General features: G+C 39.2%; 1 protein-coding gene across 1 annotated transcript in view; it reads left to right on the top strand.

Moving 5' to 3' along the window:
• Nucleotides 1–25,658, top strand: part of COL21A1 (collagen type XXI alpha 1 chain) — a 251,131-nt gene that overhangs the window by 922 nt on the left and 224,551 nt on the right. The gene's annotated exons all lie outside the window — the stretch shown is intronic.

Genomic DNA, 25,658 nt, shown 5'->3' with positions numbered 1-25,658 from the left:
AGCGCTGGCTCACTATAGAGGGCTCTGGGTCGGGTTTCAGCGGAGGGAAGGGCAGACGCCTTTGGCTTTCCTTCCAGAGAAGGGAGGAAGCAGACCCCTTTTCTGAAAATCTTAGATATTTATCAGTAGGGTTCTACCCATATATTTTTAAATGCCGTGGACTTTGGAGGATTCTGAAAAGGGCGGAGACTTAGCCATCACCTGGAGCGAATTTTCCTGTAGTAAACATTTTCTATTTTTACGAGTTGAAAGGAAGCCAAAGAAGACATGCACCTAAGAATCTCCTGGCTGCAATAACACCAACGTTTGGCCCCTGATGGGGCTGCTCCCTATCATCCCTGTCATCAGTACACTTTACAGGACTCATATGAGGTATGAGCAACTGGAGGTTTCAGGGATTCATGCCAGTTCTCCAGAGTGCAAGGAAATTCAGCCTTGCAGGTCTCTGAATTCTCTGAGTGGCTCCTTTTTTTTTTTTTTTTTAAATAGAGATCTGAGATTTCAAAATTTTGGCGAAAAAAATAATTCCAGCTGTTCGTAAGTCATTAGTACAGAAATAGAATGACTTTGCAAATAGGCTTAAATGGATCTGAAAATCTGATGTTGGAAAAAAAGCTAGAAGAGGCGTGACTTTGGTCCTAGAACATGTGTGCTGGGGTGAACACTGCTCAGTGTTATGCGTGGAGAACAGTTGCTTTCCAAGCTGCTATTGTCAGAGCCAATTTGTGATGAAGTATAGAGACCTTTAAGGGACAGGTTCTAAGCTTGTGTTCAGAGAACTGGGGGGAATACAGGTTGTGGTGAGGACTAGAAGACTCGATCTGAGGCCCAAGATGCAGGTTCAAGATCTGTTCTTCTGATTCTCTGAGCTCTGGGGCAGGGGTATAACTCTGTGGGCCTCACCTTCCTCATCTGCAAAATGGGCACTGCCATTTTGTTGTCTTGTGTTGTCAGAGTTAAAGGAAATAATGCTTCCGGCATAGTCAATGACATATTTGCTAGTCCAAAATGTACGCACGCACACAGACACACACGCCAACTAAAAAGAAAATAAAGACTGAATCCCCAAAGACTTTGAATGAAAACTATGTTGAGAACATGGTCACACTTTTTATTTACATGTATTTACGTGTCAGCCTCACCCTTAGAATTTACAGTTTTTCCTTCTTACTAGAATCTGAATATATGGACATCCTCTAATTATCTTCCTAATTTTACTCTATGTTTTATATAGAACTTTCTAGAAAAAATTTTTTCTAGTAGATTATCTTCAAGTCAACAGCCTAGTTTTTAATCTACTCACTGTGTATGGTAAAGGATTTTACCATCTGGTGGAATTTATAATCTTCACATTCAAGTTTAAACAGCCTTAAATCTGGCTCTCTGGAATATCATTCCTTATAAAAGACAGTTCAAATGGTAGGCCTGGCATGCTGTGGCTTCCACGAACATCAGTTTAGAAGTACTACCTGGTGTTTCCTAGGTTCTTGGGAGAGAAAAATGAAACGTTATGCAGTTACATCAAGGTTTGCTCAGGACAATGTGAGAGAGAGCCAGGTGAGGACACAGCAAGGATAAGCCTCAACTGGCAGAAGGGGCAGGTGAGGCCATTGAACTGTCCTTTTGTTTCTTAGCTGCAATAATTTCACAGTGCTTCAGAACCACATAGAGAAGAAGCAACTCCTTTTACAATATTTGATTGGAACTGATCTGGGTGATCCTCTTAGAACCAGAGAGTTCTAGTAAAAAAAAAAAATGGGGATTAATTCCAAGAAATATGCCACTTGATTCTGTACTTTGAAATGCGTCTCGATTCACCTTTAATTTCAGTGATAAATTGACTATTAGATTTCCAACTTAGAATGCAATTTTAGGACTCATCTTCCATCTTTGAATGTAAGAGATTGTACTCTTTCTGTTACCAGTCTTCTGTGACTTCTAGAAGACTAAACATAATACAAGTCTCAGCACATAAACATCTTGGTTACTTCATTCAGGAAATCGGGTCTTCATTAGGATACTTTGGAAGTTACAATGTAATGTCATTAAATTGAATATGATTAGAATTTAATGTTATTAAATTAAATGTAATTGCAACTTAATGTAAGTAGGGTTTTCTTTTTGGCTTACTATGTATGAGATGAGGAGTGGCTCTGGGCATGAAAAGTGAAGATCAGAGGCACTTCTCTTGATGGGGAAAATGAAGGCGTGTGGAAGCAAATTAAAAGGCTCAATAATCAAATTATGTATCCTGGATAATTTAACTCAAGAGCTGAGCATCTGTGATGTTGCAAGTCAACGACAAGATGAGGCAGCCCAGTAAGTGGCCAGTTCAGAAAGATGCTAATGCCCCACGGTGATTTCGTGATTCTCCGCTTGCAGGCACAAGGGCTGGAGCAGAGATAGTCATAAAGAAGGGAGCCTAATTGCCTTTATTTTTCATAACTTGGCTCACTTAGAAAGGTTCTGATTGTCTTCATTTCAGTTCACTTATTTTGATGGCCCACTTTGTTCCAAAGTTGACGGTTTTACCATTAAGGCCAACCTGGAAAGTCGTGTGAGCAAAACACATCACAGGAAAGGGATATACATTTTTATTTTGTATTTATTATTTTTGGATTGTATTTCTCAGCATGCAGTAGTAACTCTTTAGTTTGTTTCATTAGCATTCTTGTGGGAAACAACTTGAAATATTTATTCCTGGCAAGCGATCCAGTCTCATGAAAAGAGAATTGGCTCTGTGGCTGAGCCTTCTCCATCTCACAGTTATGGACACACACTCTTCAGCCACAATGCCAAGCCTTGAGTCCTGACTGTCACTTACCAGTTGTGTACCCTTTCTTTGTTTCTGTTTCCTCCTTAGTAAAATTGGGCTGAATGCATACTAAGTCGCTTCAGCCGTATCTGACTCTTTGTGACCTCATGGACTGTAGCCCCCCAGGCTCCTCTGTCCATGGGATTTCCCAGGCAAGAATACTGGAGTGGGCTGCCATGCCCTTCTCCAGGGGACCTTCCTGACCCAGGGATCAAACCTGTGTCTCTTAAGTCTCCTGCATTGGCAGATGTTTTTTTTTTTTTTTTTTTTTACCACTGGCACCACCTGGGAAGCTCTAAAATTGGGGAATAGTACCTACATCAGGGGGGTTATCATGAGGAGTAAATGAGTCAACAAACATAGAGTTCTACTAACAGTAAATGCTTAATAAGTATTTCCTATCATTTCACCTTGGATGTTAATGGTTTAAGCTGATGCTCTCTTCTTCTCTCTTCACCTCCAAAAATTAGATCCTGAAAAGGCAGTGGTAATTCAGGTTATGTCATTTGATGCTTTTTCTGTTTTAGCTAGTAAGAGAATTTGTTTCTGAATAAATGAAGTCCTTCAACTTTCTTGGAAAATAATACAAACTTTTGAACAACATTCTAAAAGTTCCCAGATGCTGCTACTGCGGGCCTGAGACCACACTCGGAGAATGACTGCTTCACCCACTAGTTCCCAAACTGGACTAAACATTGGAGTCACCTGAGATCAGAGCTGTAGCATGTTGATGCCCAAACTGATTAAAAAGTTAATCAGTTGGGTTAATTTATTGTGAAATGTAGTTGTCATGTGCTTTGAAAAAGAGAGGCTGTGTAACATTACAGCTTACCTGTCTATATGGAATTCCTATGCACTCATAGCATTTTTAGGGATATTATAATTTGTCCAGGGGAAATGGGGAAAAAATCTTGGAGACCTCATTCTTGGCTAAAAGCTCAGGAACAGTCAGTGGTGGCACCAGATAACAACAGGCTTCCTGTATTCTGCTCAGTACATTTTTCATTCAACTGCCTTGTCTTCTGAAAAATCAGATAATGTGGTAGAAGCACATAATCCCAGATAAAGTGCCCTGGGAATCCTATGGATCTGCCTGTCTCCCTTGACCCAGTTTGATTTTTGATTTCAGGGTTATTTATTGAAAAGCTTTTCTAAATGAAAATTCACTGACATCATTATAGCTAAGTGTAAGAAAATAAACATATAGCTATCCATTGTGAAAAGGAAGAGTTTTTTTATAGCTAGGTTAAGGATCTAGTTGAGTTTTTCCTCTTTGCCGTTACTTTAGCAGTTTGGCTTTTACTAATGAAAAACTCAGAGGTATCTTTGAGAATTTCAGGAAACATGGACAGTTTTCTCAAGTCCAAGTTTGGTGACCTTCTGGGAATCCTGCCAGGTTCTTGTGTTCGATTCACTGTTGAATTTTTGTTTTGACTTGTCTTGTTTTGATATAGGTCAGTGTAGCCACGATCGCAGTGTTATGTTACCCGCTAACTGTTTGTTTTTACAGTTATTGGTGTCAAGAAGAAAAGATTAAGAACTGACACAATTTTCTTTTTAAATTCGAAGTAAAAACTTCTAGTGAAGTCTGAGCTTTATAGGAAGTTCTTCTAAATATATTCTTTGGAAATGTATAGCCTTTTACGTTTTTATTATGTAACGGGGTAAATAAAAACAAACACTCAGAATATATGTTTTACATTTTTATGGCAACTTTCAAATCTATAGGTGATTCAATGAAACAAAGTATTGAGTGTTTTATAAATGCTAAACCTTGCTGTATTTCTCTACTGAATTAGGAAGAGGCAGTTTGATTCCAACTCAAGGGGCTGTCTAGGCACTCACCAGTACCCAGAATTAGATACAATATTAAAGATAAGGAAAGGAGGAACATTCTTTTTAAGTGTTCAGCCAATAATCACACTGTGGTGAAGTGCCTGTCCAGCTTAACTGTCCTCTGGGATTCAGAGAAGTTACTTTGTTCAGTTTAGTAAGTCTATTGAGAGCCAATTGGCAGTTTTCTTTTTTCAAATGGAAAGCTCCTTTTAATTTATTATATAAAAATAGCACTTTGTACCTATTTTTAAGTGAAAAAATGTATAAGGCAAAAATTGTTTTGATTTAAATTTATGAAAATCAACAAGTGTGGCATGATGTGTCACTGTTTCTTTTCAAACCATTGTGATTCTCATTTAACGTAATGTCTTGAATTAATCTTTAGAAAGGGCTGAATATGATTTTTTTAAAAAAATATTGAAATATAGTTGATTTCCAATATTATGTTAGTTCTAGGCATACAGCACAATATTCAGTTATGCATATATATAAAATATATATATATGTGTGTGTGTATATATAGGTATATATTGGAGAAGGCTATGGCACCCCACTCCAGTACTCTTGCCTGGAAAATCCACGGATGGAGGAGCCTGGTAGGCTGCAGTCCATGGGGTCGCTGAGAGTCAGACACGACTAAGCGACTTCCCTTTCACTTTTCACTTGCATGCATTGGAGAAGGAAATGGCAGCCCACTCCAGTGTTCTTTCCTGGAGAATCCCAGGGACAGGGGAGCCTGGTGGGCTGCCGTCTATGGAGTCACACACAGTCGGACACGACTGAAGTGACTTAGCAACAACAGGTATATATGTTCTTTTATAAATTATTACAAGATATTGAGTATAGTTCTCTGTGCTATACAGTAAGTCCTTGTTGTTTACTATTTTACGTATAGTCGTGTATATCTGTTAATACCAAACTCCTGATTTATCCCTCCCCCCTTTTCCCCTTTGGCAATGGTAAGTACGGTTTTTGTTTCTGTGGGCCTATTTCTGTTTTGTAAATAGGTTCAATTGTGAGATGTTTTTTAGAGTCCACATATAAGTGGTATCATATGGTCTTTGTCTTTCTCTGCCTGACTTTCTTCACTTAGTATATAATCTCTAGGTCTATCCATGTTGCTGCATATGGTATTATTTCATTCTTTTTTATGGCTGAGTACTATTCCATTGTGTATGTGGACCATATCTTTATTCATTGACAGTTCACAGCAGCACTATATACAATAACCAAGACATGGAAGCAACCTGTGTCCATTAGAAGATGAATTTGATTTGAATTTCTATTATGGCAAGAAGTGAAGAAGTTACACCAGAGGGAGGCACTGTGGAGAAGAGAAAAACCCAAGGTCCTGAGAATGCGGATGACTCCTCCACTTCTCTGTAGAAGCTTCCCTTTTCCTTCTGGCAGTGCCTGTCCATCCTTTCGTAGTTCCTTTTCTTTTCTTTCCCTGTTGAAATCCCTTGTTAGTCAGCACTTCTGGACTAAGGTTTGAAATGAGAGAGAGTGAAAGATGCTTCCTGAGGAGCAGAGATGCCAAGGTAGCTATCTTAGGTAGAGTGGTTCACACATTTCCTATTTAAGTCCCTTCGGAATGAGGAGGGAGCAGGGATGAAAAGAAAACGTGGGATTCAGAACTCTTGATGAGATATGGAGGCACGTGGAACCTTATTCAAACTCCTGTATAAGTTAGTGGCGGCAAGTTTGTCAATGTGGAATGTGACCTACAATCTAAGTCATACGTTGTTTTCATTCTGCCATTTAAATAATAGTAACAGTATTTGTATACGATACTAAATAAATAGACATACATTATTTCCAAGAACGCTATGGACCAGGAAATGGGAAACCTGGTTTCTCATCCCAGTCTACCACTAACTTACTAAATCGGTTGCTTATCAGAAAAGCCTGTAGTAAAACAGACTTGGTAGGTGTGATTGTAAAGTCTTCTTTCATTTTCTTTTTCTTGGTGAAAAGCACCATTTGAGACCATCATGGATCATGTGAAGAGTTGTAGCTTAGACCATCTGTGTTCAGAGGTGAAGTCAGTTTGAGTAAAACCCTTTAGGAAGTTAGTCTCTGGAGAAATGTAGCATTCATTCCAAAAATTCCTATAACAATATTCTTGAATGTTCCCTGAAGATGGCTGTTACTGTGCGTGGGAAATAATGAGATAGCAGATCTTTTTATTTCAAGAAAATTGTATTTTCCTTTTCATGATGCCTAAACAAACTTTTTTGGCCTCCATATGGGAATTATATAAAACATATTCACTGGTCTTTTCAACACTTGGAAAAAAAAATCTTATTCTTAAGTATGGGTTTATAAGTGAAATCATGTTTATATGAGTAATCATATTATATTTTTGAGCTGAAAATTGTATGTTTCCCCAAATCTTAACAGTTGCATTTTGGAGGTAGTATGATAGATATTTTCTTTCCTGCTTTTCTTTGTTTCCTCTATTTTTTAATACACATGTATTACCTTTATAATGTAAAAATAAATACATAAGTACATGCTTTTTAGAGGAAGCATATGAAATGGTAATTTTGAATACTAATACAAATGAGAGATAATGATGTTACAATGTGATTCATTTACATTCCTGTAATTCACAAAGCACTTGTGTGAGATGTACTTTGAAATACCAGACACACTAATAAGAGATAGTAAAATCTGGTGAAAATGATAGGCGTGATTTTTATTAAAAGCAGAACATCACTTTCTTACTCCTTGTGAGCGCCAAAAGAATATTATATATTCTAATCCTGTAAAGCCATCGAGGATTATAGCTGAGATCGGGGTTGGGGGAGTATGTAGTCATAGCCCTGCCACTTAGCACCTGTGTGACCTTGTTCATGGTTCTTAACCTTTTAAAGCTTAATTTGCCCATCTGTCAAGAGAGGCTCAAAGGACCTACTTCATGCTGTGGTCAAGAGTGTTCAGTGGAATAATGCATACAAACTCTTAAACAGTGCCAGGCAGGAAAAGGTGCTCAAATTAGTTATTACCACAAGTGTGATATTCTTCCTACTTCTGATCTTGTTCACACGTCTCATTTGGATATCTACCTTGTGGAAAGCTTGCTGCTTCTTTAGATGAGGTATCCTCCAGGCAGCCGGGGTCATGGCGGACAGGTGAATCCAGACTTTCACCCTTCTCCATGTTGTGCTGGGGATGCAGGGGAGTATGTCTCCCGAAGCTAGCAGTGCTCTAGGGGTGCCAACAGAGGCTTTGCAGAGCAACTCCTGTGACTCTAAGTACTCATTATGGAGTCTGGGAGGCCAGCATCCTTTGCCATATGGCACAGTCCCCAGTGGTTGTTGGGTGGAGTTGGAAGTGTCCTTAGGACCGACTTGCAGCTGCAGGTGGTTTGTTATGAGCTCCTGCTGCTGCTGCTAAGTCACTTCAGTCATGTCTGACTCTGTGCAACTCCATAGACGGCAGCCCACCAGGCTCCCCCGTCCCTGGGATTCTCCAGGCAAGAACACTGGGGTGGATTGCCATTTCCTTCTCCTATGAGCTCCTAGATTTTAGCAATTGTAGAGGTCTCGTTGGTCAGGATCCTGGATAGTCCATCTTGTGCATGCATGTGTGAAGTCACTAGAGTCATATCTGACTCTCTGCAACTCTATGGACTACAACCTGCCAGGCTCCTTTGTCCATGGGATTCTCCAGACAAGAATACTGGAGTTGGGTTGCCATGCCCTGCTCCAGGGGATCTTCCCAACCCAGGATCAAACCTGCATCTCTTGTCTCCTGCATTGGTAGGTGGGATTTTTTTACAACTAGTCGGACACGACTGAGCGACTTCACTTTCACTTTTCACTTTCATGCATTGGAGAAGGCAATGGCAACCCACTCCAGTGTTCTTGCCTGGAGAATCCCAGGGACGGGGGAGCCTGGTGGGCTGCCGTCTATGGGGTCGCACAGAGTCGGACACGACTGAAGTGACTTAGCAGCAGCAGCGCCACCTGGGAAGCTTGACTCCCTCTTTTGGCTCTGTGAAAATTAGAAGATTGCTTTGTTTCCCGGAGAAGGCAATGGGACCCCACTCCAGTACTCTTGCCTGGAAAATCCCATGGATGGAGGAGCCTGGTAGGCTGCAGTCCATGGGGTTGCTAAGAGTCAGACATGACTGAGCAACTTCACTTTCACTTTTCACTTTCATGCATTGGAGAAGGAAATGGCAACCCACTCCAGTGTTCTTGCCTGGAGAATCCCAGGAATGGGGTCGTACAGAGTCGGACATGACTGAAGCGACTTAGCAGCAGCAGCAGCAGCTTTGTTTCCAGGCAGATGCAGCTTTGGGTTTCAGTATCCATTTGCCTCCTCAACTAGAGACCTTTGTGTGGCCATAGCCCAGAATTTTATGTATCTGTATAGGATATGTGTTAATTCATCCACTAGGCAAATATTTTTCCAGCTTTTTCCATAGATTAATTCCAGATCCTAGAGATGCAGCAAAAATGAGACATGATCCCTGTCCTCCAGGGCTCACAATCTCTTTGCAAATTTCACTGTGTCTGCTTTGTCTATCAGGGTTGGTATCATATTCCGGAACTCTTAACCCTAGTACATTGCTGCTCTCCGTAGAGTGCTTCAAAGAGGGTGTCATGGTTGATTTCATATGTTAATTGCTCTCATACCCACTAATCTGAAGGATTATTATTGGGGGTCCCTGGTTGGGTCTATGCTCTTCTCAAAACTGTGATGAACTCTATATGTATAATGTGTATCAGTAAGTTTCTACAAAGTGTTTAGACTATGCACAAAGTCTACCAGTCCAAAAACTAAACAAAAACCCATGATGAACTGAATTGAAGTGATCATGGCTTAAAATAGAAGGAAGTTATGGAGATGCTGGGAAAATCAGAATCAATTATTTTTGGACTACACATGTCAGAGCCCTGAAAAAAAATGTAAATCTTTTTGAGCTCTGATTCATTCTCAGTTAATTAAGTGAATGTCTGGCCAGTTACCAATATAGGATAGTGAAAGCCATTTGTGCATCTGTATTTCCTTAACTGTGCCTTGAAATATTTTTAATTTTTAGCTGGATAGTGTAATTTCACATTGGACATTTTTTGGCCAGACCTATTACATCATTAAATGCTAAGCTTGAGTAGTACAATGAGTTTGTGTGTTTTAAATGTTTCTACATCATCTTGGATAAGGCTGCCAAGTTGAATTTCATATCTCTTATCTAGAAACCTGCCATGTTATCCATACTTGAGCCTAAAACAGTTTGAGTAAGACTAGTGAAGCCATTATAATTTCATATTTTCAAACTTGATTTGAATACTAATGACTTTAAGAATAAATGTGTGCATGTTTTCCACTTCATTCCATCTTCAGCTTTTCTGCAAAGATGAGCATGTATCATAAAGATAGCTGCAAGAAGAGCCTCTTTCCCCTTCCTCTCTATAGTTGTTTTCATGTTGCCAATCCTTAAGCAAGGCCAATCTATTTCTCAAGACAGTGTCCTCAAGGAATCCGATTATTACAGGGTTGCCATCTTCTCAAACGCAGGGAAGAAGAATCCTAGCCCTGCTCCTCCAGAGGGTAAGACACTGCTACTTTTACTGTTCAGTTCAGTCGCTCAGTCGTGTCTGACTCTTTTTGACCCCATGGATTGCAGCACACCAGGCTTCCCTGTCCATCACGAACTCCCGGAGCTTACTCAAGTTCATGTCCATCAAGTCAGTGATGCCATCCAACCATCTCATCCTCTGTCATCCCCTTTTCCTCCTGCCTTCAATCTTTCCCAGCATTAGGGTCTTTTCCAGTGAGTCAGTTCTTCACATCAGGTGGCCAAAGTATTAGAGTTTCAGTTTCAGCATCAGTCCTTCCAATGAATATTTAGGACTGATTTCCTTTAGGATGGACTGGTTGGATTTCCTTGCAGTCCAAGGGATTCTCAAGAGTCTTCTCCAACACAGTTCAAAAGCAACAATTCTTCAGCGCTCAGCTTTTGTTATAGTTCAACTCTTATCCATACATCAGTTCAGTTCAGTTGCTCAGTTGTGTCCAACTCTTTGCAACCCCATGGACTGTAGCACACCAGGCCTCCCTGTCCATCACCAACTCCTGGAGTTTACTCAGACTCGTGTTCATTGAGTCGGTGATGTCATCCAACCATCTCATCCACTTTCATCCCCTTCTCCTCCCACCTTCAATCTTTCCCAGCACCAGTGAGTCAGTTCTTCACATCAGGTGGCCAAAATATTGGAGTTTCAGCTTCAGCATCAGTCTTTATGAATATTCAGGATTGATTTCCTTTAGGATGGACTGGTTGGATCTCTTTGCAGTCCAAGGGACTTGCAAGAGTCTTTTCCAACACCACACTTCAAAAGCATCAATTCTTTGGCACTCAGCTTTCTTTATAGTCCAGCTCTCACATCCATACACGACTACTGGAAAAATCATAGCTTTGACTAGATGGACCTTTGTTTGCAGAGTAATGTCTCTGCTTTTTAATATGCTGTCTAGGTTGGTCATAGATTTTCTTCCAAGAAGCAAGCATCTTTTAATTTAATGGCTGCAATCATCATCTGCAGTGATTTTGGAGCCCTAAAAAATAAAGTCTGTCACTGTTTCCGTTGTTTCCCCATCTGTTTGCCATGAAGTGATGGGACCAGATACCATGATCTTAGTTTTCTGAATGTTGAGTCTTAAGCTAGCTTTTTCACTCTCCTCTTTCCCTTTCATCAAGAGGTTCTTTAGTTCCTCTTCACTTTCTGCCATAAGGGTGGTGTCATTGGCATATCTGAGGTTATTGATATCTCTCCCAGCAATCTTGATTCCAGCTTGTGCTTTTTCCAGCCCAGCGTTTCTCATGATGTACTCTGCATGTAAGTTAAATAAGCAGGGTGACAGTATACAGCCTTGATGTACTCCTTTCCCTATTTGGAACCAGTCTGTTGTTCCATGTCCAGTTCTAACTGTTGCTTCTTGACCTGCATACAGATTTCTCAGGAGGCAGGTCAGGTGGCCTGGTATTCCCATCTCTTGAAGAATTTTCCACAGTTTGTTGTGATCCACACAGTCAAAGGCTTTGGTGTAATCAATAAAGTCTACTTTTACTATAGACAATTTCAAATTTTGACTTTTTTCCTTTAAAATCTTTCTCCTGGGATTTGTTTTCTGAGAGCCATTTCTTCACGTGTGCTAACAGGGAAAGAAAGAAGGCATATTTTATTATCTGCAAAAGCTGCAAGAATGGGTTTCTGTTTCTGTGACCATTGTCCTCATTGGGGAGTTGCCTGTGTACTCAGAGTCATTTTGTCTGACTCTTTGCGACCCCACGGACTGTAGCCCATGGACCGTAGCCCACCAGACTCCTCTGTCCAAGGAGTTTTCCAGGCAAGAATACTGGAGTCGGTTGCCATTTCCCACTCCAGGGAATCTTCTTTACCCAGGGATCGAACCCTGTGTCTCTGGCATTGGCAGGCAGATTCTTTATCACTGTGCCATCTGGGAAGCCCCCATTAGGGAGTTGGGAAGTTTTAAATGCAAAACAAGGAATTTTGATATATCAAAAGGGCAGAGGGGAGACAAATGCTCCCAAGAAAGCTTTATTGCCTTTCTTCCCATTCACAAAAAGGAGCTACTGATAATTTTAAAAATGTTGATTCTGTGCTGTGGACGGGGGGTTGGGTGGGGGGTGATGAGTCAGCAAGCTCCCTGGCTCCCTGGGTACCTAGTAGACTGAGGTTCTTTATGGTATGATTGGGAGGTGAACTACTTCAAATATAAGTTTGGAAGCAAAGTAAGACTCCAAATGGTTTAATGCTGGAGGTCGGTGCCAGGGAAGATTTGGTCTGTGTCATACTTTGCTTCATGGAGGAGGTGTGGCATGAGCCTGCTTCTTGAAGCATGGTTCAGTTTAGACACACGCAATAGTCAACATAAATCACAGGGCTGGAAATTACCTTACAAGTAATTGTCATTTGTGATACAAATGTTGTTTATATGAATGACGCTTGATGCCTTAATCTCTCCCAATAGCATAACTAATGAGCAAATGATCTGATGCCAGATACCGTTAAGGATGGGAAACTTTCAGCTTTAAACATCCTTATTTATTAAAAATTATTTTCTTAGGTTAAACTGAAAAATTGCTCCTTGGAGTGTCCATGCACTGGTCCTAATTCTGTGCTCTAGGAGTAACAGGGACAAAAAAAATCCCTTCCACTTCAAATCCAGTCTTGCCAGGATTTGAAGACAAGTGGAACATGGTATTCTAAAACTGCTTCTTTCTTTCTTTCTTTGTCTTTTGCATGGTTTACAGTTACATCTACAGCCTAGTCAACCTTCCCTGGACATGCTGAGTATTGATTCTTTCTGATCATTGGTTGCTAAATAGAAAGGGTGTAGCCCTGCTCTTTTCTCACTGTGGCCCAAGAGCAAACTAATTTTTGGCAGCTAGCTCACACAAATGACTTCAGTTTGCCATTAGCTAAGGCCTTTTTGTCTGCTCAGTCCTCCTGCTGTTAGGCCAACGGATTCCTTTTAAGCATTCCGCAATCCAAATTTTGGATCCCAGGGTTTTTGTGTATTTCTTTTGAATTTTGTCTTATTGTGATTGGTTTATTATTTATCCAGGTGAGATCTTATCCACAGGCTTCCATTCAATCAGTTAGAAATCTTTTTTAGCTTTTCTTTATCTAGAAACTTGATTTGCATGTCATCGTTTTCCTCACTCAAATTATGGATAACCAATGAACTTGGCAGCACACATGACAGAATTCTAAAATATCTCGCCAGCAACCTCTTGCCAGGTTGGCAACCACTGTTACTCACCATGGGGGAGCCATTTGATTAGTTTTATATCCAGACTACATTTATCTGCTCTCATTTTTGAAGTCTCATAAGTACAGTCTTCTCATGATATCGGCCTTGTATGTGTGCGTGCTAAGCCGGTTCATTCGTGTCTGACTCTTTGTGACCTTGTGGACCATAGTCCATAGGCTCTTCTGTCCATGGGATTCTCCAGACAAGAGTACTGGAACGGGTTACCATACCCTCCTCCAGGGGAATCTTCCTGACCAGCGATTGAACCCGCATCTCTTATGTCTCCTGGATTGGTAGGGGGATTCTTTACCACTAGTGCCACAAAGGAAGCCCAATCCTATCAAAAAAGTACAGGTCAAACTGTATTATAGCACAGGGAACTCTACTCAATATTCTGTAATAACCTGTATGGGAAAAGCATCTGTTAAAGAATGAATATGTGTATATGTATGATTGAATCACCATGCTGTACACCTGAAACTAACAACATTGTAAATCAACTATACACCAATACCACTTTTTAAAAAAGTGAAAAAAGTGCAGGTCAGTTTACTGTGATTTATTCTTGGTACTAAAAAACATCGTGTAATGCTTAGGACATATTCCTTTTGTAAGGTTTGTGAGTGCTTGCAAAAAGGAGTGACGTTTAGAATGTTTAACAACCAGAAAAGCCAGGGCACCAGCCTTGTAGCTCGGGCACAGGACAGTCAGAGGAGATGTCAGGGCAGCCAGCTGACAGCTGATCTAATCCCTCAGCCTTTCGGGTCTCCCAGAAGCCCACATGCTCTTGATCTTTAGTGGTATTTCTTTTCTCCTTTCTGTAAGTTTCTGCTATTTATTACTTGGACTTTGAGCACTGGTCTATATTTCACAAATGAAGATATATTGTGAAACAGACTTAAAACTGGGAATGGGTGTGATTTGTTTAAGGGCTTGATGGAAAGGGAGGGTTTATTGAAGGGAGAGCTGGAAATATTTCCAAATACGGGACCTGGAGTCCTTCTGTAGAAATGGTCACTGAAGCAGAGACGGTGGTGGTGTTTCCGGCTGAGCACAAATCTGTCAATCACAAGCTAACCAGAAAAAGTCTAGAAGATAAAGGCCAATCAAGATAGATGCTATCTTTTGAGAAATAGTGAAGAAATGTTGCCAAGGGCACTGTGAAAGGATTGATTATCTCAAGGAAGGGTAACTCTCACGGAGGGTATGATCTTAAGCAAAGGGAGATAAAGGAGCAGTGTATGGGCGTAGGTGAGAGGAGGCATTTCTTTGGAACCTGAGGAGGTCATTAATACTGAGGTGAGTGTTTCCATAATGGTGAGTATGTACATATAACTTTATTGAATTTTAGAGAAAATGAATGATGAACATTTGAAGCTGTAAGATGAGTATTATATTACTTGGGATGTATGGTCAATAGAAAACAGTAGGGAAAAACCTAGAGTGGGCAGATTTAAGCAGAGAAACATAAACTTTCTGCCTTCCTGGTTAAGGTTGTTGTATTGTTCAGTGGCTAAGTTGAGTCTTTCTCTTCATGGCGCCATGGTTTGCAGCACACCAGCTTTCCCCCTCCTTCACTATCTCCCGGAGCTTGCTCAAACTCATGTCCATTGATGCCATCCAACCATCTCATCCCCTGTCACACCTTTCTCCTCCTGACCTCAATCTTTCCCAGCATCAGGATCTTTTCTACTAAGTCGGCTCTTTGCACCAGATGGCCAAAGTATTGGTGCTTCCGATTCAGCATCAATCCTTCCAATGAATATTCAGGGTTGATTTTCTCTAGGATTGACTGGTTTGATCTCCTTACTGTTCAAGGGATGCTCAAGAGTTTTCTCCAGCACCACAGCTCAAAAGCATCAATTCTTTAGCGCTCAGCTTTCTTTATGGTCCAACTCTCACATCCAAATGTGTCTACTGGATGGACTGTTGTTGACAAAGTGATGTCTCTGCTTTTTAATATGCTGTCTAGGTTTGTCATAGCTTTTCTTCTAAGGAGCAAGTGTCTTTTAATTTCATGGTGGCAGTCACCATCTGCAGTGATTTTGGAGCCCAAGAAAAGAAAATCTGTCACTGTTTCCATTTCTTCCTCATCTATTTGCCATGAATTGATGAGATTGATTACCATGATCTTAGTTTTTTAATTGTTGAGTTTCAAGCCAGCTTTTTCACTCTTCTTTTCACCTTCATCAAGAAGCTCTGTTGTTCCTCTTTGCTTTCTGCCATTAGACTGGTATCATTTGCATAACTGAGGTTGCTGATATTTCTCCTGGCAATTTTGATTCCAGCTCATGAGTTATCCAGCCCAGCATTTTGCATGATGTACTCTGCATAGCTGCTGTTGCTGCTGCTGCTGCTAAGTTGCTTCAGTCGTGTCCGACTCTGTGCGACCCCATAGACGGCAGCCCACCAGGCTCCCCTGTCCCTGGGATTCTCCAGGCAAGAATACTGGAGTGGGTTGCCATTTCCTTCTCCAATGTGTGAAAGTGAAAAGTGAAAGTGAAGTCGCTCAGTCGTGTCTGACTCTTTGTGACCCCATGGACTGCAGCCTACCAGGCCCCTCCGTCCATGGGATTTTCCAGGCAAGAGTACTGGAGTGGGGTGCCATTGCCTTCTCCAACTCTGCATAGAGGAAAGGGAAATAGCAATCCACTCCAGTATTCTTGCCTGGAAAATCCCATGGACAGAGTAACCTGCTGGGCTACAGTCCATGGGGTGCAAAGAATCGAACATGATTGAGTGCACATGCACACACACACACACACACACACATGTACACAGTGTATAGAAGTTAAATAAGCAGGGTGACAATATACAGCCTTGACATACTCCTTTCCTAATTTTGAGCCAGTCCATTATTCCACGTTTGGTTCTAACTGTTGCTTCTTGACCTGCATACAGGGTTCTCAGGAGACAGGTAAGGTGGTCTGGTATTCTTATCTCTTCTCAGAATTTCCCAGTTTTTTGTGATCCACACTGTCAAAGGCTTTAGTGTAGTCTGTGAAGCAGAAATGGATGTTTTTTTTTTTTTTTTTTTTTTTTTTCGTGGAATTCCTTTGCTTTTTCTATGATCCAATATATGTTGGCTATTTTACCTCTGGTTTCTCTTCCTTTTCTAAATTCAGCTTGTACATCTGGAAGTTCTCAGTTCACATACTGCTGAAGCCTAACTTGAAGGATTTTGAGCATCACCTTGCTAGCATGTGAAATGAGCATACTTATATGCTAGTTTGAGCATTCTTTGGAATTGCTCTTCTTTGGGATTGGAATGAAAACTGACCTTTTCCAGTCCTGTGGCCACTGCTGAGTTTCCTGGATTTGCTGACATATCGAGTATAGTGCTGGCTAATATTGCAGTTTCATTGTTATGAAATATTCCTTCATTACAGAGAATAATTAGTATATCACTGTGAATGCACATTTCCGTCTTAAGTATTGTGCCATACCTTGCTTGGAAGACCCTTGCTAATGCTAAGTCACTTCAGTTGTGTCCGACTCTGCGCAACCCCATAGACGGCAGCCCACTAGGCTCCCCCGTCCCTGGGATTCTCCAGGCAAGAACACTGGAGTGGGTACAGCTCCGTTATTCCAGTGGTGATTTATTTGCGGACTATCCTCTAAGCAAAAGTACAAAGATTTGTGTCCCTCTGATTTTAGAAATATTCAGTCCTGCTGGCCATTTCTGAATCTGTGAAGGGAAGGAATATTGAACAGAAGGAAGAGGGAGGGTAGGTGTGAGGACGCACTGTGGAAAGTGTTCTGGGGACCATCGTGAGTCCCAAATATGACCTTCCAGAAGGTTGTGGGCTATCATTTCACCTCACTTTAATTCCTAAACTGCAAAAGGGAAAGGGGGTGGGGAGAGAGATACCTTAGGAGGTTGGTTACAGATATAATATATAGAATATTATGTCTATTCTATATATAATAGAATAGATAACCAACAAGGAGCTGATTATAGATTATATCTGGTTATAGATATATAGAATATTATATCTATTCTATATATAATAGAATAGATAACCAACAAGAAGCTTTGTGTAGCACAGGGAACTATACTCAACATTTTGTAATACCTATAAAGGAAGAGAATCTAAAGTTATATATATATATAATACTGAATGTGCTGTACACCTGAAACTAACATATCAACTATACTTTAATTAAAAATATTAAAAAAATACCTGAGTTAGGGAGCTCTTCTTCCCTAATGTTTGCTTTGTGTTTATTTTACAGAGTTAGCATTCTTACTAAAAGAAGTACTGAGAGGGAAGACAAAGGTTTGCAACACATTAATCAGGTTATTTTTGACTCATTCATGGAGATGATTAAATGGGGGAGAGCAGAGTCTGGTGTTAGCTGTGGATTGGTTGGTGTGCATGTTGTGGTTCTAAGATCCTTAGAAGTGTCTGTGTTGAGAGGGACAATATCAGCCAGTTCCCCTGTTACCAGCATCCATTTCCCTTTCTGTCTGATGGTCTGAAGGTCTGAGAGTCTGAGGTTCAGTTGGTTGGTGGATCTATCAGTTGGGTTATCAATTCATTACCTCTTTTTCTTTCTTTCATTTTAGAAAAAGTATCTCTAGAATGGTTTATTATTCTGTTATTTGTATAAGTAAGACATAGAAAATATCCTAAATATTCAGTATTAGAGACAAGGTTGATATTTGCATTGATTATGCAATGGCATTAAAAATGGTGTTTAACAGCAAATGTGTCTTTAGATATAAGTAGAAAATAGGAAACAAATTTATATATATAAATGTTCATGTCAAAATATTCAAAGCAAAAAGGATACAGTTTTAAAACTTATTGCTTAGGAAATGAGTATTTTATAAATATGGTATATTCCCTTCTTGGCCCTGTTTAATCATTTTTTGCCTTCTATTTTATGTGGCATGCCTATTTTGTTTTATTAGCATTTTCCTAGTGAATTATTTCTCTGACTGCTTATTTTCAACACTTCTTGTCACTGAATTTTAGGTGGATTTCTTATAAGTAGCATATAGGTGGACTTAAAAAAAACACCATCTAAAATATTTCTAAATTCTAAATAATCAAATTTTATTATGATTGCTAATATGTTTGAATTCTTTCTTTGCATCTTACTTTATCTTTCTATGTCTATCTTGTTTTCTTATTCTTTATTATAATTGTTACTCTTAGTTTCTCCATCTTTGTTTGGAATTAATTAAGTTTGCTTCATTTTCTCCCCCTACCAATTATCTCTGGAAGTTACATTCTTCTTTGTGTAATAGTGATTACTATTACATTTCTATGTATCAGTTAAAACTTGCATTTTCTTACCATGGGATAGCCAGTTGAGATCTATCCCTCCCCACCAAATAACTTACTTATCCTATTTACATGACTTTTATCACCTTCACGGAGAAGGCAATGGCAACCCACTCCAGTATCCCAGGGACAGAGGAGCCTAGTCGGCTGCCATCTATGGGGTCACACAGAGTCGGACGTGACTGAAGTGACTTAGCAGCAGCAGCAGCAGCAGCATCACCTTCACTGCCCTCCATCCCCCATTCCATAGCCAGTCCCCGGTTTGAGGGTTTATGTTTTATTTCCAGAATGTTATTAATGTTTTTTCAGTAACAACTTTATATTGATGTTTTTTTATTTTGAAGGAATAGTAATTGGAGGGTGGTGTGTTCATTGATTTTTAAGAAAATTTCTGTTTCACAACTAACTCTTAGTTTTATCTTCTAGTGATTTTTTTTTTTGCAGAGATAGTAGACTTTTGAGTTCTTTAATCTTCAAATGTTCAAAATATTAAAAACTGAAAGTAACTTTGGTTAAGTCCAAAACTATTTTCATGCATAACTTCAAAGATTTGAATCCATTATCTTTTGGCTTCACTTTTGTGCTAAGAAGTCTGCAGAAATCTGAATTTTATTTCTTTTTATATATCTTTTCTAGGTCCACCCCCTCCCACTCACCCTACCTTAGGATTTTTTGCTTTATCCTTTGAATTCTGATTTTTCACTAACACTGCTCTAAAAGATCTTTTTTCCTCCCTGTTCAAGCAATTTGATACTTTTGAGACCCTCTAATTCTGAAGATTAAAATCTTTATTTAGCTCTCAAAGCTTTTATTTTACCTTTTCTTACATTATTTCTACACATATATCATTGTATGTTTTCCTTCTGAAAACTTTTTAAATATTTTGTAAGATCTGTGTCCTTTTGCTTGTAGTCTGGTAGAATTCTTCAGCTTGATTTTCCATCTAGGTACTTTCCTCTTCAATTATTTTCACATACATTTCTGAATATGTTAATATCTGTATTCAAACATTCTTACACACATCTCTAAATATGAATGACATCTAAGTTAGTCTTTTTCAGACTGTTATTAACTCTGTTTCTATGGGTGTTACTACATCTGCTGAGTTTGTGGGCTTCCTCTATGCTGCTGTCTTTTTTATCATTCACATCTTTGTTTTTGCAGTTTCATATTTACTACTGTATGGGTCTTTTTTCCATTTATTGTTGCTTACCCTCAATGATTGTGGTTTGCACTACATACTGGTGTCATGTCATCTGGACATGCCTATCCCCTGTTCCTCTTGGGTTTGCTCATGGTGAACCTGAGTCAAGCTCTGCCCATCCAGTCCAAGAACCCATAGCTTCCCAAGGGATCCAAAGAAAGAGCTGCATTATGTCCAAGAGGCCATGGTTCTTCCTCATTCTGTCCACTTCTCTCAGAGTGTTTTTCCTCTTCCTGCTCTGAGAATCTTCCATCTTTGAGCAACCCTGCCTCCCCAGCAATATAGGCTGTGAAATTCAGAAAAGGCCATACCCAGAGTTACTCTGACAGTGTTACTCTAAAATACTTGTAATTGTGGAATAGAACAAAAGTCATTTTAGCACCTGCTTTATTACTTCTGTTCTGAAGTGAACATTCTGGAGCAAGCAAATATCTGGACAGGCATAATTGCCCCCTTGGGTTCTTGTGTGATATGGCTTTAAAGATATTGTTTGCAATTTCTTGTGAATAGCATTTGGATGTTATAGAAAAATTAGAACATCTCCTTTTGGATAATGTCTGACATATTGTAATTCTGAGTCTGCTCTTGGCACTTGCTAGAGAAACGTCAGTTTCCCAACAGGAACAAAGTCCAGTGCAGCTGTTTCTGCTTTCACCATGGAATTTGAAAGTCTGTGTAAGAGACTGGATGTAACCAACCAGTTTGGGAGTGAACAATGGGAGTCATGAGAGTTTCCCACATCATGAATTTCTTGCATTGTAGGTGATAAATTTGATAGTACTAATACTGTCTTGAATTTGGGCATTATATACCTTTGAGGGCTCCTTTCTGTAAGATTTTTAATGAATATTTAATAATTATAATTTTAATTATAAATAACTCAGTCTCTTTATCACACTTATCTCACATTACAGGGATTTAAAGATATCTTTTTAAACACTGTTCACTGATCTCATTTGCCAAGGTGTGGACCAAAATATTTACAAAGTAGGATGATTTCTAGTTCTTGTGGGCTGGTCTTTCATAGGAAATATTCATTATTTACTCATTTTGAAGTATAGTGTTGTCATTTTCCAGAATACCAGGGATAGTTTTATTCAACTGTAAGAATGAAGCACACAGCTTAAATGCACATCCCAACTGCTCTCTGCTATTTAAGAATATCTAGACTAGTTTTTACTGCCATCCTGGTTGGCAGAAGATAAAAATTCGACTGTGGTATTTGTTGGTAACATTTGTGTGTATGTGTGTTGAGGAGAACAATGTAAAATAGTTTAAGAAATCTCACATTTAAGGATCCAAAACCCTACTGCAAGCATTCAGTTGGGTCTGTGTAGATCTTGTCATTTGTTTAGAAGGAGAACCATTTTCAAGGGTTTATGTTTTGGTCTCATAGCTTAGCAATAACAAAGAAATACTTTCATGAAAAGAGATCACAAAGATATTGTGCATATCTTTGAAGCTCTTTGAATGTAATAGAAATAGGTATGTTAATTTTGATTACAAAATACTTATAGAAAATTCAGAGTCTATTAGATCTAGTAGATCCAATTTGGAACAATGGGGAAAAAATGACCTTTTGGAGGAATTTAAGAAGCTACTTCTTAGCCTTGTATTTAATGGAACAAATCATTCAATAAGTCATTTAAGAGAACAGAACTGTAGCCAATTTGAAATGGAAGTGCTCTCCAGCTCACTCATCTCTTCCCCCTGGTTTGATAGAGGATATGCTGAAGTCCAGCCAGCCTTGTTTTCTTGCCCAGATTCCAACAGTATCTTCATGACCCTGCTGGGTCTGGGACACAGATGGTCCAGCTGCCAATACAGTCCTTTTTTCCCTGCACCTGGCTGAATATGGCCAGGAAGGAACTGAATATTGTTGACTCATCACTTTAAAACAAGTTACTGTTATTGAACTCAATATAATACTTCTTTAATTAACAAATGCAGGATGTTTTCATTTTCCATGTCAGAGCTTCCTTTTATATGGTAAAAAATTGTACACTAGTGTATTTTGGAAGATGGGCTTTTCATTTTCCATTCTTTTAACACAGTTAGTCACATTTTATTTGGTTCTCTTGAATGTCAGGATGGTAGATTGTTCACGTTGGCTCTTTTTTTCCTCAGGAAACATCTCTGGCATACCTAATGAGACAGTGGAGCCATCTGGGAGATTAATGAAGATGTACTACATGAGACATTTACTTGTTACTCTTGGCTGTTTAGCAAGCATTTCCCCCATAGAAACAAAAGGCTGGCTTTTGGATTGACAGAGCTATGAAGGGTATATAGGAAAAAGGATGATAGTATATTTGAGGGAGGGGCAGAAAACGCTGACATTGATTGAAACTCTTGCCATTTAAATAAGCATTATAAATATTACAGCTGTTTCACATGGAAGCTAGAAAGTAAGAGTTAAGATGAATTCATTTTGGAAACAAGAAATTTGAAACTAAATTGATAAATACTGCATTTCCCCCATAAACAAACACATAGAATGTGCATGTTTCCCATTTGTATATTCTTAGCTGAAGATAAAAATAGACTATTGGAAATTGGGAATTTTAAGTCTGTGACAAGGAGTGAGATGCAATAGGTATTTTGTAGTTTTGAAATATACATTCTGCCTTAAACATTACAACATACATGAGCCTGATAAGAATCACCCATGACAATGTTTTATAAGTTAATAATAATACAAAGTAAAAATTTTTTATTGCTGTTCATCTTGGTCAAGAGTGCCACTTAAATTAATATGAGAATTTTATTTATTCCTCACCAATAAAATGGCTTTGTAGAATTAAGGAAAATCTTTTGAAGCTTTTAATTTTTTATTTTAGGAGAAACAAAAAGTCATGGAATCCTTAAACCTTGGAAGGTGCCAAAAATATGTCACTTCATGGTATTTCTTTTTAGAAAATTTAAAATACAACTTTATGTTAATTTCAGCTGCATGGCAAAATGAATCAGTTATACATATACAATATTCTTCTTCATATTTTTTCATTATGGTTTAATTGCAAGATACTGAATATAGTTTTCTGTTGTATATGGTAGGACTTTGTTGTTTATCCATTCTAGTTTGCATATGCTAATCCAAAACTCCTAATCCATCCCTTCCTTACTCCCCCTCTTCCTTGGCAAGCACTCTATATCTGTGAGTCTGTTTCATTTTACTTAAAAGTTATAAGATAATTACAGTCATTTCTTTATGAAAAGTAAGAACATGAGAAATAAATTCGTCTATTTGAAAGGAGAGCCCTAATTACAGATTCCAAGGCACTTACAAGTGTTTCCTGTATTAATCAAATATGTCATATTCAGTGGTATACATATTCTTCATATGTATGAGTTCTTATGAAAATATGGCCAGTCTGATTTTTAAGATACAGAGTTTGAGTGCTAATTATAAAATATGTTAAATTCCATTTGGTTTGTCATAGGATATTAAATATAGTTCCCTGTGAGTAGGACCTTGTTGTTTATCCATTCTATATATGATACTTTGTATCTGCTAAACAAGAACTCCCAATGCTTCCCTCCCACAGTGTTCATGGTATTTCTTAAGTGATTTGTTATTGAGAGAGCTTTATATTAAAGAAAGAGTAAAACTTGGACTCAGTTCTTTGAGCTGATGCTATGGAGGAATACCATGTTTCCTTTAGTCTTCTGTGGTAGTCACAGAACTTTGGATTAGAAAAGCCCAGTTATTATGTTTTTGTTATGTTTCTATATACTGGCTTACTTGGAGCTTCCATAGAGCAATGGCTTTAAAAGGTTTTTTACAGGACCCACAGGAAGATATTTTATATTGTGGCACATCTGTACTTATTTGATAGATGTATATTAAATATTGACAAATACCCACCTTTTCTGCATGCATGATATTCTGACATTTCCTCTTCTGTTCATTCTGTTGGAAAAAAAAAAAAAACACTGGTTATGACCTGCTAAATTGCAGTTTGAACAACTGCTGTAAAGGTTCCTCCATATTTTTTTGGAGGGGAGGGTGATGAATGTGTAGTTATATGTGATCATCATTAACTTTGTTTGCCAAGTATATTTCAGGTCCATGATAAGTTGACATCTCCTGACCCCACATTAGTTCTGGTCAATGAGTTCAGTGGAAAATTGACATATGTTTCTGGACTGAAATATTTGAGACCCTCTAGAGCTCTTTACTTCTATCATTGAAAATGGTCATGTTCCTAGAATGGGCCTGAAAATGAGTCATGTGTAGCAGAACCAGTAGCCAGCCTACAGTGTACATAGAATATGAGCAAAAAATAAACTTTGCTGTTAAAAGGCACTTCAATTCTTGGATATATTTGCTCTTCAGTATAGCTTACTCTTCCCTGATGGGTAGAGGATAATTCAATTATGTATTTTTCTGGTAGGAAAGAGCCTTCATTTGAGATATTAACTTTGCCTAAAAACACTACACAGTTCCATATGTACATACCTCATATGATGCTTAGATCTGCTTTCCTAAAAACTAAGAAGCATTTTATTTCTACTCGCCCATCTCCCAGCAAACAATTTGGTTTTCCTTCTGAGTTCTTTCTCTTGGAAAGGACCAGAGGTGGGTCATTCTTATTTCTCCCCCGCACCCAGAGATGAACTATCATTCTTGGCCTGTCTCAGCTCCCAGGGCTCTTTCCACTCCAGTGAAAGAGTGGAAAGAGACATTCTGCCTCAAGTCCTCCTGCTTCCTGTGGGCCTTTCTGTTTTCTTATGCCTCCACAGTGAACTTTATAAAATGTGACCCAGAGTATGTCTATTGGAAAATCCCTCTGAAGAATCCCAGGATGAGCTTTAATGACAAAATCCGTTGCTCTTCACTTGATTTAAAGACTCTTCATGGATTGTTTGCATCACTGTCATTCGTCACCCTCAGGGCCTGCTGTGGACTGAACTGTGTCTCCTCCAAATTCATGTGTTAAAGCCCTCAACTGTAAGGAGAGAGGATTCAGGTTAATTAGGCACATAAGGGTGAGATTACAGGTTAGTGTTCTTATGAGAAGAGACACCACCCAACGCACACAGCCAGCAAGATGGTGGCCCACCAATAGGGGGCCTCACCAGAGCCCACCAAGCCAGCACCTCACCTTGGACCACTAGCCTCCACAGCTGTGAGGAAGTAAACGTTTGTGGTTAAACACCCTGCTCTCTGGAATTTTATAATAGCAGCCAGAGCTCCTCAGCCCCCACAGCTTTCCCTCTGGAAATCTCACTTCAGGAAAGCTATTTCACTGAACACATTCTGCCCTTTAATTGTGCTCTGGGTATGATTTGGTATTATCTTTCTCTCCTTTTAAGATTACCTGCAAATCCCTGGTTCTCCTTCAAGTCACAGGTCAGACTTTACATCCTCCTGGAAAACTCTTGTCTCCTCTCCCAGGTGGAGTTAGATCTTCATTTCTCTGAGCTCCCCTGGCACCCTGCCCGTACGCCCATTAACATCTCTCCTCTTTTGTGGTAACTGTACAGTTCATGTCTTTCCACTGAACTCTACATTTTAAAAATGTTTATTGAAGTGTAATAGATTTATAATATTGCATTAATTTCTACTATACAGCAAAGTGACTCAGTTATATACACACACACACACATATATATACATTCTTTTGATATACTTTTCCATTATAGTTTATCACAGGATATCGAATATAGTTCCCTGTGCTATACAATAGGACCTTGCTGTTTACCCATC

Source organism: Bubalus kerabau, chromosome 3 (genome assembly GCF_029407905.1).
Source record: "Bubalus kerabau isolate K-KA32 ecotype Philippines breed swamp buffalo chromosome 3, PCC_UOA_SB_1v2, whole genome shotgun sequence".
Lineage (NCBI taxonomy): Eukaryota > Metazoa > Chordata > Mammalia > Artiodactyla > Bovidae > Bubalus > Bubalus kerabau.
Note: the sequence above shows the minus strand (reverse complement) of the source record. Positions and strands in the feature narration are given on the sequence as shown.